This window comes from Protopterus annectens, chromosome 12.part0 (assembly GCF_019279795.1).
Source record: "Protopterus annectens isolate FY-2018-M chromosome 12.part0, PAN1.0, whole genome shotgun sequence".
In the NCBI taxonomy this organism is placed as follows: Eukaryota; Metazoa; Chordata; order Ceratodontiformes; family Protopteridae; genus Protopterus; species Protopterus annectens.
The window spans coordinates 156,000,067-156,019,020 of record NC_056746.1 but is presented as its reverse complement, the minus strand read 5'-3'; the positions used below and the strand labels follow the sequence as shown (position 1 = coordinate 156,019,020).

The 18,954-nt window shown below is 36.8% G+C and overlaps 1 protein-coding gene across 1 annotated transcript in view; it reads right to left on the bottom strand.

Annotated features, from left to right (window-relative positions):
• SNX29 (sorting nexin 29) overlaps positions 1-18,954 on the bottom strand; it is a 3,382,132-nt gene that overhangs the window by 493,715 nt on the left and 2,869,463 nt on the right. The gene's annotated exons all lie outside the window — the stretch shown is intronic.

Sequence of the window (18,954 nt, the reverse complement as noted above, 5' to 3'; positions counted from 1 at the left end):
AAAAAACTAAAATATTCCCCAACGGGGTACTTAGCCAACTTTGAACCCGGTCTGAAACTTCTAAATTGAAAAATCTCAGAACGTCAACCGGCACTTGCAATACTGCTTCTGCATCGGACCATGCGGCAAAAAAGACTGAGGATATGGCGCCGGTCATGCGCATTTGTACCCTGACGTACTGACGTCAGTCAAATGCGCCCTGACCGACGTCAGCCTTATACTTTGATATTTGGGCCGACCGAGGACAGCGGACTACCCAATTGTTAGGACTGCAGCAATGTGAGATGAAGAACATCAACTGACTTCCACCCTATAGTAGGCCAGGGAGATAATGTAAGGTACAGGGAAAGATTATTGTAGAGGTATTCACCTTGGTCAACTTAAAATAAAGATTCTGAACACCTGATTAACTTTTCTTATTCATAATAACTCACTGACAGGCATACTAAAAATACGAGACATTAATATTAATGAGAAGCATGACCTAAGCGTTGTTAGTCTAATGGAGAGTTTGAGAGGTAGATTTGTTCATCTTTTTCAATAAACTAGGAATACATTATTCCATACTATAATGTTTTAGGGTTATACCATTAGGTAATTTTTAATTTTTTTCAAATGTTTTGTCATTAGCTGAAGATTTCATATTTTTATATAAAAGTATATAATAAGTTCTGTACATAAATGCAATTTCATTATACCTGTGTTTTTTCCCTTTTATATAAATGTCTGATTGTAAATGCATATATATCAATATTAATGGACTGAATAACCCAGTAAAGAGGGAGAGTCTGCTCATATACTTGCAATTACATAAAGCTCACATACTATTTCTACTAGACATACATTTACTTAATAAAGATATAAATAAACTTGTATTAAAGAATAATTTGATTTTTGCAGGTTCTGGCTTTTGAGCTAAAAGAAAATGCATCCTCATTTTATGAAAAAAACTCACCAGTAATGCCTAAAGTAAAAGATACCTATGTTAATAAAAATGGTATGTTAAGTGCTGTTATAACTGAGTGGAAGAGAAAACTATATACATTTTTGAACTCTTACTGGATTCTAGGGGTTGGAGCTAAAGATGCAAAAAAAATTACTTAGACACTATAGCCTATTACATGAAAGGTGAAGTCTTAACGGCTGGTGATTTTAATTGTATTTTATCAGACAAAATATCTACTGCTGATAGAAACTGATAATCGCATCTTCAGCCAAACACTTAACCAATTTTGTAAATCTAATGAATTTAAAGGATCTATATGAGCTAAGGAAAAACTCACTTCAATTCACCCATTATTCATATACATATGGAACACAAATAAATATTGATAAAATGTTTGTCTCAAACAATCTGTTATCACATATCAGAGAAGTTTCAATAGTTTCATGTCCATTATTGGACCATAATGGTATAATCTTCAAAAAAGGGTTGGGAGGGTGGCCTAATGGTTAAGGTGTTTGCCTTACAAACACAAGGTGCTGGGTTTGAGTCTCACAAGGGATAATTGGCTAAGCTTAAAATGACTCCCAAGGACAGTTAGCTTAGTACTAATCTATGAACCTATTATTTTAGAAACTGACAGTTTAATACATCACAGGAGATTGCTGGTGCACATTATTAAAATAAAAGGATTGGTATGTTAAAGTGATCAAGAAATTTCATAGAAATTAACAGGAATGGTGAAGTATCTGGCACTGTCTAGTGGAATTCACTAAAGGCTTACTTAAATGGAAGAGTTACATGCTGGTATAATAGTACAACAAGAGAATGTGACAAAAGAATTGAATATACTACAAGCCAAAATAAACACACTAAAGTTAAATCTAAAACAAATGACATTAATAGTCAGTCTGAACTTATAAAATATGTTGAGATTCCAAATCAAAAAGTGTCAATAAACCTGGAAAAACTTAAACTTCAGGCATACAAAGGTACAGGTACAAAGACATGCGTCTGGATTGTTTCTCCCCGGGCCTCCGCTAAAAATTGGCTTTGTTCCAAGTCGGACTTTCTTGGTTAACAAATGTTAAATAAATAAATATTCAGTAAACTCTTTAAGCTTGCATAAACTTACTCTTAGATCAAAGGAAATAAATAAACTAAATCATATCAAAGAAATTATAACACATACAAATAATGAAAAAGAAAGAAAAATAAACAGCTATTAAAGGTACTCAAGGGCTTTAAAATATTTTATGAAAAACAATACAAATAATCTAGGTAATTATATAGTTGAAACTTTTCTAAGGGAAAATATAAATAATAAAACAACACATAAACAAATAAAACAAAAAAATTGATATTCACTTTAACAGGAACAAAAGATGAAATAAAAAAGTTAAACAAAATAATAAGGCCCCTGGCTTAGATGGTCTTATACCAGTACTATATAAAGTACTACCAGATTATGCAGTTAAAATATTAGATAAGGTCTATAGAGAAATAAAAACAGCTACTGAAGTACCCCCATTGTGGAAATATTCCCTTATATAACCTATTTTAAAACAAAATAAAGATCCTATAAAGTGCTCATCATATGGATGCATTTCACTTTTAAATGTGGACTATAAGATGTCCATGTCCATTTTAGCTAACAGAATTACTCTACTTGCACCCAAACTAAAATAAACCCAGTTTGAGTGTTGTTAATTAAACAGACAAGTACAGGATAATATAATAAGAATACATACATTAATAGACTATGCAAATAAAAATAAAAAATAACTTTCTATCATTAGTCTCGATTTAGATAAGGCTTTTGACTCAGTTAATTGGCTGTACCAGTTTTAAACACACTAAGTTTATAATTTCTCACCTGAGCTAATTGCATTAATTTAAGTTATACAACAGCTCTTGTGATTATGTTAAAATAGGTTCTTTTCTAATTATTTAAATTACAAAAAGGCACAAAAGAAGGTTGTCCATTATCACTTTTGCTATTTGCATTAGCTATAGAACACTTTTATGATGTCATAGTTAAAAATATATTTAAGAGGACGCGAGGTGTAAAAATGGTGACTCTGATGAAGCCTGTGAATTAAAGGTAAAAGCGCTTAGTCTACAATTGTGTCGGAATAAAGCAGCATTTTTCGTGGTTAACAGTGTGGTGTATCTTTTTTATTTTTTTGCCTGTTTAGTTTGTTACTTTGCTAAAAGTATTAGATCCAATAAGAACATTAACGGTGTCAAAAGAAAAAAAGATTTCGAACTAAAGATTTAGTTCTTTGCTGATGATATTTTACTAACAATAGGAAATATAGACAATTCATTAGAACATATAATTAGCTCTATGAGTCAGTTTGTAGAAATCTCAAACTTAAGATTTAATCATAATAAAACAAGTACATTATTCATTAATAAAAATGTAAACAATCATACAAAAATATTCTTACTTCAATTGGAACAGCAATCAAATAAAATACCTTGGTATACCCATTAACTCTAATAGTAAAGAAATGATGCAAACAAACTATCAACAGTTTGTTGATAACATTTTAAGTTTAGTCACAAATTAGAGCAAATTCTTATTTACCATGGGATAATGATTAATGCTTGTTAAGATGATAATGCTCCCCAAAATATTGTTTGTCTTGCAATCTTTAGTACTATCTCCACCAAAAAAAAATGATGAAGAAAAAAAATAATATTCTAGTTATTATTTTTTTGGCATCCTAATAAACCAAGAGTTTCCTTTGATTAGCAGAGAAAAGACTGGGATAATGATGGAATGGGATTCCTGATATTCAGTTGTATGCTACTTCAACAACTGCAAAAGTTATAGCATTGTAGATAAATTTGTCTTATGATTCAAAACAAAAACAAATTCATCAAGAAATATTAGTAAAAATATATCACGACCAGTCATAAACAAATAGTCCCTAATAGTTTTATCTGGTTATTAAAAGATTTTTGCATAACTGGAATTACAGCCTCTTCTCAAATTCCCTATTTAAATAACATAATTTCCTCTTTCCAAAATTTCACATATTCTAACCACTGCATTAAAAACTTAATATTTTCTATGTTTCCAATTGCACATACAAATGACTGCTTAGAAACTCATCCCTTCAACAAAATTCTAGTACTGAAACAACAAAGTAACAATTTATTGGCATCACTTCTTAAATGGTATGTGTGTGTATATATATGTGTATGTGTGTATATGTATATATATATATATATATATATATATATATATATATATATATATATATATATACATATATACTGTTGAAAATTTAAGGCCCAGATACATACAGGAGTCTAAGAATTGGTTAATTTAGAAATATTTAGAGACTGTGAACACAGAGATTAATAAAATATTTAACCTAGATAAGAAATCTTTCCCCAAATTATTGGAATTCTTAATAAACATCAACAATAATGCAATTAAAAATAAATATCTGTTGCAATTTTATAAAATTCTTAAGTCAGACTTTACTTGGACAATACCTATTGGAACTACTTCTCAAAAATTAATAACAAAGACTTCTCTGAAGAATACAAGAAAATAATATTAAAATCTACAGATAAAACTACTTCTTCATTACATTGGAAAATTTTCATTTGGAAATTATTGCACAGAGCTTTTGTCACTCCTAACAAAATTACAATTATGCATAATTCAAACAGAATTAAATGCTGGAGATGTGATTCTGAAATAATAGCGGAGTGGATTCATATGGTATATGAATGTGAAGCCATCTTCCCTTTTTGGTCTCTGTGGTCAGACAGATGTAATATTTCTAGATCTTTAGTTTTATTTAATGTTCCGATTCCAGATATAATTCCAAAAACCCAAGTGCCTCTTCATTGGTCTATTCTTGCTATAGCTGGAAAAGTAATTACTAAAAACTGGAAAAGTAAAGTTGCCCCTTCTAGTGTTGAATTTATTAGTATGGCAAAAATTGTTTGCAGTACTGAATTGCATATTACAACAATGAGAACTTCTAATATTACACATTCATATAAATCTTGGCTTAAACTTAAAGACTTGTTTGAAAAATATTAATAGTTGATATGTAAAACGCTGATGTACTGATCAACTGTGATGTACTGATCAACTGTGGACCTATAAAAATAGATTGCTTTACAACTGATTTTATTTATTGTTTTAAAACCAATAAAAGGAATAAGAGGTTAAATAGGACTGAGTCTTTCACTGCTCAAACAGCAAGACACAGATCACTTTGGAGAAGCCTGCAAGCTAATGAGTATAAGGAGACTTGTGCTAATCTGTCAGGATAGTTGGATGATTAAAGCCTTTATTCTTCTTGGACAGAGACATTTGGTGCCTTTCTAGTTGAGATATATGCTTGGATTTCTAGGCACTCCAAAGGGGCACTGTATTCAATGATGAGCTCTTTGGATCTTAAACATATTCAATGGGAAATTAACTGACCGGATACCATAACTTCCTGACTGGGGTAGAAGCATGATGAAATACCCAGGTCTCTTATGATAGAATCTGCCTGAAGAAGAGTATCCATTTATAACTTAAGAAATACAAGCGGATTTTTGCCAAACATTACTATGCTACCTTTTTTCTGCATTAGCTTGAGATCATTTTTGCTGCATCAGGTTTGTTCATATTGCAGGCCTCGCTGGAATAATTTAGCATTAGAAGATGACTGAATAACAGTTCCTATCTTGCAGTCATCAGTGAACTTGTTCAACCACATTTTTGTGATATTAGACTGGATATCTGTAAAATAAATGCCAAAAAGGAGGTGGCCTAGCGCTGATGCCTAAAGCACTCTACTAGTTACAATTTTATGTTCAGAGAGGTGACCAGAAACTTTCACAACCTGAGATCTGTTGGAGAGCTAATTTGTAATCCAGAATGCAACGTAGGGATTTATATTAAGTTTGTCTAATTTCTCATTAATACCAACATACAGGATAGAGTCAAAAGCCTTCAACAGATCAAGATAAACACTACAAACTGAGTGACCAGTTCTCACAGCCTCTGTAATCTTTTCAAAGAATCTCACCAGGTTCAGGAGAGAGCACCTGCTACTCAAAACCAAACTTGTGTGGGGTCTACATTATTTAAGCTGACTATGTTTGCATAAATGAGCTATTCTATAAGGTCCATGGCTTTGCATATGAGGCTACTGAGGATAATGAGCTTATAACAACTTGGGTCTATAAAAGAGCCACAGTAGCTATTCTCCAGGCATCGGGCATAAACACTGGATAGGCTGAGATAAAAATGAAGCCTGGTATGCTGTCTAGTCCCACAGAAGTCTTGTTTTTAGCCTTTGACAGAGATTCTATGAATTATTCCAAGGTGAGTGCAGGAGAAACAAAATTTTCAGCAACAAGGCGCAACAACATAGGCAAGTGGGGTAAAGCTAGCACTAAATCTGTCTGCAGTATATTGGCTGTATCCTTGAAATTGGAATAATATGAGACACTATCATGTATGAGCATCCTTAGGCATTTTCTTTACTTTCTTGATACGATTGAAGACAGTGTTGTAGTTTCCTTTTGTATCTGTAGCAACCTTAAGTTTGTACTCCATTTTACATAAGCTCCTTGCAGGCACGGTTCAGTGGTTCTGAGATAAGGGGATTCCTTACAACTTTTCATTATTTTACTTTATTTATACAATTTATTAGTACAACAATTCCACCAGAGATTCTTATTCCTGAATTTACCGTTATATTTAGGGTGGACAAGTACTGACATTTCTCTTTAGCTGTTTAGGTGCTAGCAAAATTCAGAGGTGAATGCAGCAGCCTCTCAATTGGGTTCATTTGTACAGATTGTTAGGAATTTTGCACAGGTCCTTTACAAGTTGAAGTAGGTTTATCTTGGAAAAGTCCCTAAAGAGGGTCTCATTTGGTATTAAGGTGACACCACTAGGCCAGATAGAGAAGATGACTGATTTGTGGTCAGATGTAACCAGGAATGAGTAGAGGCAAGATGAAGTACTTGAATGGTCTACACTGATAAGAACCGGAACAAGGATGTTACAGCATCTAATGGGCAGTTTTCAATTTGGTTCAGTGAACTGACAATGACAAACCCTAAGAATTGCTGTTTATATCCATTTTTCAGGTACAACTATGCCAATTAATGATGGATAATTGAAGTCCCCTATCAAGATGGTATTTTGGTTTGATGTTTAACACAATGGTATTAAGGTAATTTCCATGATCTTTTGGGGACACTGGTGGGGATCTGTAGCTAGCAATGATGAAATAAGTAGGATTTGTTAAGAGTGATTTGGATGTCTAGGAGTCCCAAGTTTAGGCCACGGGTAATTTGGAAGTAGTGATGCTGTTTCTTACAAATACAGATACTCTCTCGCTATTATCCAAGAGCCTGAAGGTGTGACAGGTATCAAACTCTAGTATGGAGCGAGTGCTGTCACTGCACTGATACTGTGTCTCAGTAACTACACAAATATGAATGTGTTCAAGCTACAAGTGGCCCTCAAATTTGGGCAACATTACATTTAGACTCGTAGCACTGAGTAGTACCACCATGATGTTTTCTAAACCTGAGTTTACGTTTTGCACCTCATTAACATCAGCCAAGACATCAAGTAAATTAGCATCCTGATGGAGACCCATCTTATGCTCCAATTGCTGCAAAGCGCCTCACTGGTGTCTCCAAGGTATGATTTTTTGGTACATCAGCTTTTGAGGTCCATAAAAGAGCCTCCTCTGGTTTGCTCTGAGAAGGTATCACTTTTAGAGCATAGTTGCCATTTGGTCTTTTTACAGAGACCAGAGTCTTTACCAAGGGATTGGATATACTAGATGAACCCATACAGAAGCAGAATCAACATCAGTACCTCTAAGTGAATTAATTGTTTCTGGTATCCATGTTTCCTGGTTGCTGTCCCTCAGTGGTGATCATAAGTCTGAAGAATTTTTCTATGACACATTCTCAGATTACAGCCTTCATAGGCCTGGGTACTTCAGAAGTGGGGCACTGAAGGCTGACCTGTTTGCCATTCCTCTTCTGTGCTCGGTGCGTCAAAGAAAAAGTGAGATAGTGTCACATCAACTGCCCCAGTATAAATTTGGAAACATACACAACAGCCAATGCTGAAGCCCAGAGATTCGTAGATAGTATCAACACAAATGCTCTGAACCAGCTGGCCCATTCACCCATACATCCAGCTAGTCTATACACCCTTGGCCTGAACTTCACAAACATGGGGAAACTTTGCACTCACTCACATTACATCCTCACTTGTCATGTCAGATCATAAAGGTGAGTCTTTTGAAATCAAACTAAAACCTGTCACTAGAAAATATTCCAAAGCGAACCACCTACCACTGAGTGACACTCTTGTAAAGTATCATGCCTCATGAAGCCATGTCATTCAAAGTGGATCCAGTGTTTGTCAGCCTGGGATGACATGCTTGACAAGCCACATTGCTTCGCCAGGGACAGCTTGCACCTGTCACCCTTAGGCTTTCGAATACTGAGTGTTCCAACTCAGCCTTACCACAGGTTATGTACCCAAAGAATGGCGTACAGCAACAGTGATCCCGCTCCACAAAGGTGGCGCCACAACGGATCCCGGGAACTATCACCCTATAAGCCTGACTAGCCTGGTCTGCAAGGCTATGGAGCGCATCATCATGGATCTCAAACAAAGACATTGGGAACCTCCAAACACTGGACCCTACCCAATTCGGCTTTGTTAAAGGCAGATCTTGCCTCTTAAACCTAGTTGACTTCTTCAAAATAGTAACCAAAGCCATAGATGAGGGAAAGGTAGTCCACACAGCCTACCTGGACCTCGCAAAGGCCTTCGACACAATACCCCACTCTGGCATCATAAATAAGCTTACCAGCTTAAATATTAGCCCATATGTCACAAGATGGGTTGCAAACTGGCACAGGGATAGAACTCACATGGTCAGAGTCGCGGGTGCCATGTCCGACTCTAAACCGGTTACAAGTGGCGTCCCACAGGGCTCAGTCCTGGGACCCCTCTTATTCAGTATATACTTCTCTGAGATACAGGCAAACACGGGAGGACTGTGGCTTACCAAGTTCACAGATGATTGCAAACTGGGAGCCATAATTGACTCGCCGGCTGACACAAGCATCCTCCAAAAGGGCCTTACAGAAATGGATACCTGATGTCAGAACCATGGCCTCAAGCTAAATGCCAAAAAGTGCATAGTCATCCCCTTTAGGAAAAACAAAGTGCCCATAAACTACCACACAGGAGGTAATCCAATTAGTACGGAAGTAATTAGGGATCTGGGGACCCAAATAGATAGTAACCTCTCCTTTGACAATCACATTGCCAACGTGGTTAGAAAAACCTTTTATATAGCTCACCTAATCAGAAAAGGGTTCACATCTAGATCAAGAAAGATCATTGTGCCCATCTACTCATCGCTCATCAGGCCCATAATTGAGTACAATGCCCCATTTGGGATGTACCTTACCTGACACCTGCAACAGCTGGAGAGACCTCAAAAATACCTCACCAAGAGGATTGTGGGCTTCAAACAGATGCCCTATGCAGCTCAACTAAGAAACTCCAGCTCTACTCAGTTGCTTACCACCTACTCAGAGACGATCTCTGCCTGACGTACAAGGTCATGTCTAACCTGGAATTGTTGGACATGCTCCACCTCAAGAAAACCAAATCCATTAGAGCTACAAGCTCCAGGAATTTAAACCATAGCACAACAATAAATAGGACATGCTGGAGGGATAGATTCATATCCCAAAGGCTTCCCACGCTCTGTAATAGAATCCCAGTCCATGTTAGGCAGAGCCCCTCGCTGACCCTCTTCAAGAGAAATCTTGAAGAGTGGATGGGAAATCGTAAATTTACTCCTGGGATCACTTCTATGGCCCTGCTGGATAGAGGCTCAGGAATCTAGTCTTAAAAGGGAAGCGAAAGCCAACACATTCTGGCTAGGCTTATAAATGCCCTAGGCCAGATAGCCTAGTACCTACCTATGAATACTGTTGCCTATGCAGAATTGTTCCCATAAACCCTAGACCACCATATAAGTAACTGCATCAAGGCAATTGTAACCACTCAAAATAAGCATAGGACTAACTCAAAGAATAAACTACCCTGGTGGAATATCAGTATCAACAAGTTATACAATAAAAGGAATAAAAAACATGGCTGACAACAGAAAGCAAAATGTCCAGCAAGGCACAAAAAAAGAAAAAAAATACTCAAACTTAATGTATCTCAGGAGTTTTATCAAATCCACAAAAGCCAAATTTGAGTTAAAGATAGCCTCTCAGGCAAAGAACAATCATAACGCCTTTTTCAGCTATGTAGTTAACCTCAAAGGTAGCACACTACAGTGTGCTGAACTAGGAATCACCTCTAAAGAATGGAAGAATACAAAAAGCCTAACAGCTGCCCAATTTTATCCTGCTATTCCCCACACCCCCGACACATCCAAGAGATACCCTCGACCATAACTCACCTGGCTATTAGTACTGAACAAGTCCTTGATGCACTCTCAAAAACAAAAAATAATGCATCTATGGACACTGATAATATCCCAGGTTGCCTCCTGAAAATTATGAAACATGACCTATCTAACCCTTGATGATCCTTTTTCAGACCTTAACTTCCAATCTGGCTTTGCACCTAGCAAATGGAGAAATACAACAGTTATCCCTCTGTACAAAGCCGTGCTAGCTACTGACCTGGGTAATTAGAGACCTATAAGTCAATCTAGCCTTCTATGTAAGGCCATGGAAAGAATTATCATGGATATTAAAAATGAAGACATAGGAAATATTTAGGCAGTGGATCCAACAGAGTTTGGATTTGTCAAGGGCAGACCATGCCTGCTGAACCTGGAGAACGTCTTTAAGAAAGTCAGCAAATCTACTGACAGGGGCAAAATGGTACACACAGCATATCTTGACCTGGTCAAAGCATTCAACACTGTTCTTCATTCAGGTATTTTTAACAAACTCATGAACCTAGGAATAAACCCTTATGTCAACTGTAGGACAGCTAGCTGGCTTTTGGATAGGACACAGGAAGTCAGGATAGGGGATTCTACCTTCACACAAAGGGCAGTCACCAGCAGAGTCCCTCACAGCTCAGTGTTGGGGATGCTCCATTTTGGCATCTACTTTTTGGAAGTCAAAGCTAATATTAAAGACTTCTAGATGACCACGTCTGCAGACAACTGCAAGCTTATTGAGATTACAGAGACCCCAAAGACATTAATATCCTCCATAAAGGTTTGTCACAAACCAATAATTTGTTGCCAAAGCCATGATCTAAAACTGAATGCAAAAACTGCTTAACAATATCTTTTGGAGTGTTGGCCACCCCTGGGAATTACCACACAAACAATACACCCCAAATAGCAGACCCAGTGATTACAGACTGGAAGCATATGTAAACAGCGACCTGGCTTTTGATAAGCATGTGTCTATTGTTGTTAAGGAAATCACTTTACACTGTGCAACTCATTAGCAGGGGTATGGCTTATCACTGTGTGTCACTGTCCCCCTATATTCACCCCTCATTAGACCAATCATAGAGTGCAATGCTCTCTTCATTAAGTACCTTACCAGGCATATGCAACAACTGGAATGCCCACAGAGGGTTTTTACAAAAAATACAAGGTGTGTATCATATGGAATACACAGACCACCTTCAAAGCCTTATCATTACACTCAGTTTCCTGCAGACTACTGAGAAGTGATCTATGCCTGGCTTATAAGGCATCATCTGATCCAGGACTGAGGGACTTGCTGCACATCAATAAGTCTAACAGTAAAAATACCTGATCCAAGGACCTAAACTTCATTTGTAAAATAAACCAACATGTCAGTGGGATGCGTCTCAGAGACTGCCCCTGCTTTGGAACAGGCTTCCCATCCATGTGAAGCAGAATTTGTCCCTCACCCTATTCAAATGCAACCTGGACTAATGGATAGGAAATTGAAAATTTGCTCTGGACTTGCACCTATCCCCCTATTGGACAGAAGCAGTTGTAAATGATCTGCCACCTAAACACAACTATATTCCCCTGGGCAATTTATTCTGTCCTTTATACATGGGAATACAACGTTAGGCTTAAAAAGGCCTCTTGAGACCACTGGCCTAGTAATTGCCTATGAACCTATGAATAGTTTGATTTGGTTGTTTACTGTAAGTGAGAGAAGAATCCAATTGGAATTCTCTCCTGCACTGAGTTTGCTGTCTTAGTTTAATGTATTTTTTTAATAAAATTATGATTCCTCTACCCTGCTTAGAGTTGGGTCTGCAGTTAAGAAAGATATGGAAGTATTAATTAAAACATGTAGAAGGACAGAATGTTGTTAATCAAGTTTCATTTATACCAAGAAAGTTGGGATTGTGTTGGAGCAGGCAGGCCTCTATATAACTGATTCTGATATTAATGCTGTGACCATAAAGGGAAAGACCCTTAAGTGCTTGAACTTTGGGGGTGAATGTATAGTGTTTGGCTGTCTAATAGGTCTAGGATATGGGGATAAGGCAGGGTGGGACTGGGAATTAGGTCCTTGGTTTTCTACTATCTAATTTCCACTTCTATGTTGTTTTTACGAATCACTCATTTTGTGTCCTGTACTTGGTTTCAGATTTCTCTCCCACTGTTACTGCACTAAGCTATGAAGTCATCCATCTTATCCAACATTATGACAATGCTCTCTTAGTCCCTCCTTCATCTTCCTTTCTTCTCTCAGACCTTCTCCTTCTCCAGCTGTTTCTGTGCCATCCTGTGGTTTACTGCCATTAATCTCCTGTACTTCCCTTTACTTTTGCCCCATCTTTTCTGATCCCCTCCCATTGCCTTTATCATTTTCTTTTCTCTCGCTACTGCAAAAGCCTGATGTTTGCCAGTATGGTGATTAGTTTGATATTTGGATTGCATCATATCTGAAAAACATTCCGTTATCCACTCTTTGTACATGTATGCATGTCCTTATTTTACTAAATCTAGATATTTCTGTAATATATTATTCACACTGTTTCAACATTATTTCCTTGGTCCCTGAAATATGCTTGGAAAATATTACAGCACTTCAATATACCAAATGAGCAAACAAAGCAGAAGGGAGTAGCAACTGACAAAACAAATGCATCTCTTACATGAAATGATTCTTCAGAAATGTTGAACATACAATGCACATTTCCTGTGCAAGAAGAACTGCAGCAAGGTGTAGCATACACTTTGATCCTTTGGTCTAGTGAGAGAAGCGCAAATCACTCAGTGCAGTTTTCAAGAAAATAAAGTGGGACAAAATGCTTATTTTTTAATCATGTCAGCACAACATGCTGCCACACTGTAAAACTTTACTTGTGTTACAGTAAGCAAGTCAGAGAAATGCCTGAGCCGTGACTTTAAGATGGCATCACCTGCGTGCATGATTCATTCAGTGTGACTTGCCACAGCACAGTTAAACAGGTTTTAAATCTTATCGCATCTGTACAGGAAATAGTGTATTTGGCCTCTGCGTCCAGCACGGACTGTTCTTGTCACAATGAGGTAAATAAGCAGAATCACTGGACGAGTGCTCTAACTCCCACTGCCAAGAGACACAGTGTCCTTAGAGATGACAGGTGCAATTGCCATTAAAGGTCACTAACAGTAAGTAAAAAATACAGCAAGAATATAAACAATACAGGGATGCTGAATAACCATGCAAGAAAGCTGCAGTTTTGTTTGTACATTTGTTCTGTCATCTATCTGCAGATAATACATGCATGCAAAATCCAATTGTGTAGCAAACCAGTTTGTGTACTTGTTAAGCAGATCAAAAGTCCTCTGAGGAAGTCAGATAATTTGTCTCATGCAAACATCCTCAAAGTTTAAGAAGGGAAATTGAAAAGTTTAAGCAAACAGATTTTACAATATTTCTCCTTAGCTTAAACTGATTAGGCTTCTTTAGCATTATTAAGTAGTTTCTAGTACGCATAACATTCAACCATTTTAACAGTGTCGTGTAACAATTTAACATTTTTATAAACTAACACTACAAATTTTTACCCCCAACATGCTTGTCTAACTACCCCCTCCCAAGCTTAGAATGCCTGAATACCTAAATGACAAATGGGAGACAGAAGCCCACCAACACCTACTTGAGGTTGGTCAATTGTTCTTTTAGTAGAAAAGCTTCTGGAATTATTGTCATATCACTAAATAAGGCAAACTGCACTTCCAAAAGAAACTGCATTTATAAAATAGTTGTCGGAGGTCCCACCCTGGTACACCGCACAAGATTTCTACAGATGGGCTTACATATGGTCCATGTACCGCCTGACAGAACAGACAACTCAAACCACTGTATACCTTAATATGGGCAAACTACAGCATAACATTTTTAATGTAATGAAGTAAAACTACTGCCTAAAATATTATAAATATTTATAGTCTGTGGGGATTACATCTTAATTAAAACAGTTTTTCATTAAACCAAGACTGTGTTACCATGTATATGGGAACAACAAATAACAATTGAGTTCATTTCCTTATATATCATCCTCAGGTATGGATACCAGAAGATGCAGAAGGCTATGGAAGGAAAGGTTAAAATTGGCACTTAGTGATCTAAAGACAGTAATGTTTTAGTCTTTTTTTTTAAAACTTCCACTGGAACTGAAAAATATAAGTGATACGAGCTCTAAGAAGCATCAAACAGAGTTGTATTAAGAACCACTGCCCAGAAAAGTCATGCAAACTTGCACATGAATCTAGTGACAACATGTGATCCAGTATCAACAGCACTGCTTATACTCTAATACATGACTGTGAAACAAAAGATCTAGAGACAACATGTGACCCAGTACCAACAGCACTGCTTATGCTCTAATACATGACTGAGACAAAAGATCTAGTGACAACATGTGATCCAGTACCAACAGCACTGCTTATACTCTAATACATGACTGTGAAACAAACGTGAGAGATTTACTATAAACACAGATCTGCACTGCCAGGTTCATCTTCGCCAACTTCACAGCTAAGGCTGTTAGTCTTACCTCCACGTCTACAACTTTCACAGACTACCTGACCCTTCCCCTTTTATTCATAATGCTGTGCGAGTCTAAGGACCCTTTTTCAGATCTCTGTAAGACTGTACTAAGTCAGAGCAAGTAGAAAGAAACAGACTTTCATAATATAATTCAAACCTAATCAGACAGAATGCACTAGGTCCCACCAAGACACTGGGATGCAGGGAGGCTATGGTGAAAAAGATCAAACAATCATTCCATACCTATTGTTATAAGTACACAACTTTCATATCTCATATTGGCAGATCCGTCTTTATTGCCTTCAAGACAGACTCCCAAGCTTAGCATCTAGACATGGTTTCTCTAGGAATCATGCCCCTGACAAATAGAGACCTGAAGAAGGGTTGCAGTCAGAGATATGATCCACATTAATAAAAACAGGTGAGTGAACACTGACTATACAACAAGCAGTAAAAACTGTATCTCATGAAGCACTCCTGGCAACTACTTAAAATTAAACACAGAGAATTAATCATGGGAGAAATTAAACTAAATACCTCCTGATGAAAGATGCACAAAGACTACAGATTACGTGTAGATTGAGAGGTGCTGTACAGCCACCGCCAAAGTAGAAAGTATGCAAAGACAGCTACAGCTCTGGTATTAATGGTAGGGTAAAAAAGTAAGAGATAATGAAGATTTAATCTACTGTCAGAACTACCAGACTAGCAAGAAGAATGCCAGTTTCCTCAAGGAGAAAATGTGTCAACGTGGAAATCAGCTCAGGTGACACAAATTAAAATTATTTAGATGCGTCTGTCAACAAACAGTGATTCTGTCTTACCAAAAGCTAACTAACTCTTAATTAACAAACTGAAGAGGAACTGTCATAATCTTAACTGAGTAAAGGGGCATCAACAGGTCTCCAGAACACCCTGAAAAAATGTACTGGATAAAACATGTAACCAGTTCTTAGTTACTGTCATGAAACACCTTAGATCATGAAACGCTGCCAAGCAGAAACATCCCCAAAATCAGTCAAGAAGCGGTTGTCATACAAACACACAACAGTGGGTCTATGAAATTGAAGTGCACACGTGTATAATTAACTGCACCTGAGTATACTGACAAAGGACACAAGGATATCGTGCCTTGGTAAATGAAAAAAGAATGAAGTGTCAGTGCAAAGTAAAAGAACAAAACATGACAAAAATCCTTAAAACTAGTGAGAAGGAAATAGATAAGGCACACTTGAAATGGTGACCTGGTCAGGCATAGAGGCAGTGCCTGACTGGACATGTAAAGGGAAGAGGAGAAACTTCCTGAATAGAGTCTTCAACAAGTACTGAGCAAATGTTCTGAAGGCAAAAGTCAACCCAACAAGGACTGGCCGTAAAGAGGTTTAAAATGGTGGATAAAACAGGCAGTGAAGCATGTGTGAACTGTTACACATAAAACAATAAGACTGTTATGTGTAGCTCAACTGAAGATGGAGAGACGCTAAATACAGTTGGTTTGAGCAATAAACTTGCCAAAAGTGTTTGGAAAGTAAGACAGGGAAGGTTGCAAAGGAGCTATTCCTCTCAAATATGATGGAGATGTCTTGGCATAGAAAAGATATCATCACATACATAAATTCACAAATGGAGAAATGCAATGTACTGCTACATGTAGTAAGCAAAAATGTGTGTGTGTTTTTAAAAAATATCTTTATCAAATTATCACTTAAAACACAGGCAATCATATATTTATATAAATGAAAACAAACCATACTGACATACTTCACTTGAAAATATTATACATCACATATAATCAATCTTCTATGCAGTCGTCAATTAAACATCACATAGCTCATTCAATTCCTGCTTTCTCTTACATCAAACATTACTTCATGTATTGTTACCACAATTCCTATTTTTCTGTATGTAATTTGCTCCTACCCTTTTCTAAAGATCCCTTTTCCAGTTCAGTTATCTCCGTTACTATATTCACTACTTCTAGTATAGCTGCTTTAAACTGAGTTCCATTTTCTAGTAATTGTTTTTTAGCAATTAGCAGAATTAAACACAACAAGGCCTTAATATGTCTAGACAATTCACATCCTGTATCACAGCAATAAAAAAATAATTTGCTTACTTACACCAACTTACTCACACAGCATCTCCAACAGAGCAGTCTGTAGGGAATCTTTAAAATCTGCCAGCTCATTACACTCCCATAAAATATGTTCCAAGTTATCTCTTTTTTACCAATCACACCTCCAAGATCTGCAATCTACTTGAGGAAAACTTATTTGGAGTCTCCTTGGGGTATAAGCATACCTATGCAAACACTTCCTAGCAAAAGTCATACTTGGAAGCTATACATATGTCCCTCTAGTGTTTCTTTGTGAACTGCTTATCCAGTCTCTTATCCCAATCCTTTCTAACCTTCTTTGATTGATTCCTAGAGTTATCATGCAACATTTATATGTCCTACTAAATATCCATTTTTTAAAAGCAGCTTCTGTTCTAGATTCAACTAAAAACTCTACTAGCACTGGTCTTTCACTTTGAATCCCCCTATTCCTTTATCTTTACTTATACTCTGATATCAGTCGTTAACAGAGAAGGCAGTTTATAGCCTGCAGTCCTAATGTATTCTTGGCCTGTTCCCCTTCTATTATCTTTCCCTTTCTAATTATTTGCTCCCAATACCTTGGATCCTTTGCAAGTTTTCTCCACTATATTTCATCCTCCTCTTGCCAATTATTTGTACCCCTAATTGCAGTCATCCCTATCTTCAGAATATCTTTACTCCATTCCCATTGTTGGCATAGTTCTTAGAAGACTTTCTGCTACTTTACAAATATAATATTATGTACTGCTGCTGTTATTCTCCTTAAGGATCTGCATCCAAAATCCCAGTCTCTCATTTTTTGAGCTTCTTCCTGGGTTCATCACCATCCCTTTCCACTTTGAATTATAGTGTTCTGCTTGTGCTATTGAGGAGCCTTGACTGCATAGCTCTGAAATGCCCCTTTAAATCAGGTAATCCCAAACGGCCCTGGAAGGATCAACTTATCCCACTTGACTCTTGTCCTCTTTTTCTCCCAGATAAAATCCTTCAATCCTTTATTAATTGCTATCCACAACTTCTACTCTGATTGTTAAAGATATGTCTGACCCATTTATTAAAGTAAAAGGACAAAGAACATTTCACTGCTTCTATCTTGCTATCCATTATCCATAAAGCTGAGTTTCCAGTTTCTCAGTTTTTTATTATCTTTTGTTTAGTTGCTGCATTAACAGAATCATTTTTAACCTATATTCCTAAGTACTGGATTTTATAATTTCTCCATAAATATGAGTATTACTGAACCAACTTGTGAGTGAGCAGTTTACAGCTATTGCCTTTGTTTTATCTTCATTAATTTTGTATCCGGAAAAGACTTGAAACTGCCTTAGAATGCTCCACAACACTGAAATGTAATTTTCTGGTTTTATCAGGTACAAAATAATATCATCTGCAAATAAAGTTAACTTTCCTTGGTTACCATACCAATTATATTATTGCATTTTCTGAATATAACACAAATAACAAAGAGGAAAAGAAAATACTGCTGCCAGACTCCTTTGCTGAAATACAGCTTACTTGAGAGGAAGACTCCCTCTTTAATTATTGCTTCTGATCGTTCATATATCCTTCTAATTAACCTTATTATTGCATCAGGGAATGCAAATGCTTCCAATGTCCTCCTCAAAATCCCAGCTTACTCTGTCAAAAGCTTCCTCTGCATCATGATCCACCAACAGTGGTATTTGCTTACATTCTGCTTCCCTCTGGATTATTATTGCTCTGTTAATGCTGTCAAATGTTTGCATCCCCTCCAAAAACAGCACACTGATCCATATCTACCAATTTTTTGCAACCTCTTTGCCATTTTTTAGCCATTGTTGACAAACACTTCACAATAGTGGTTTGGAATTGAAACGGCTTTTACTATCTATTA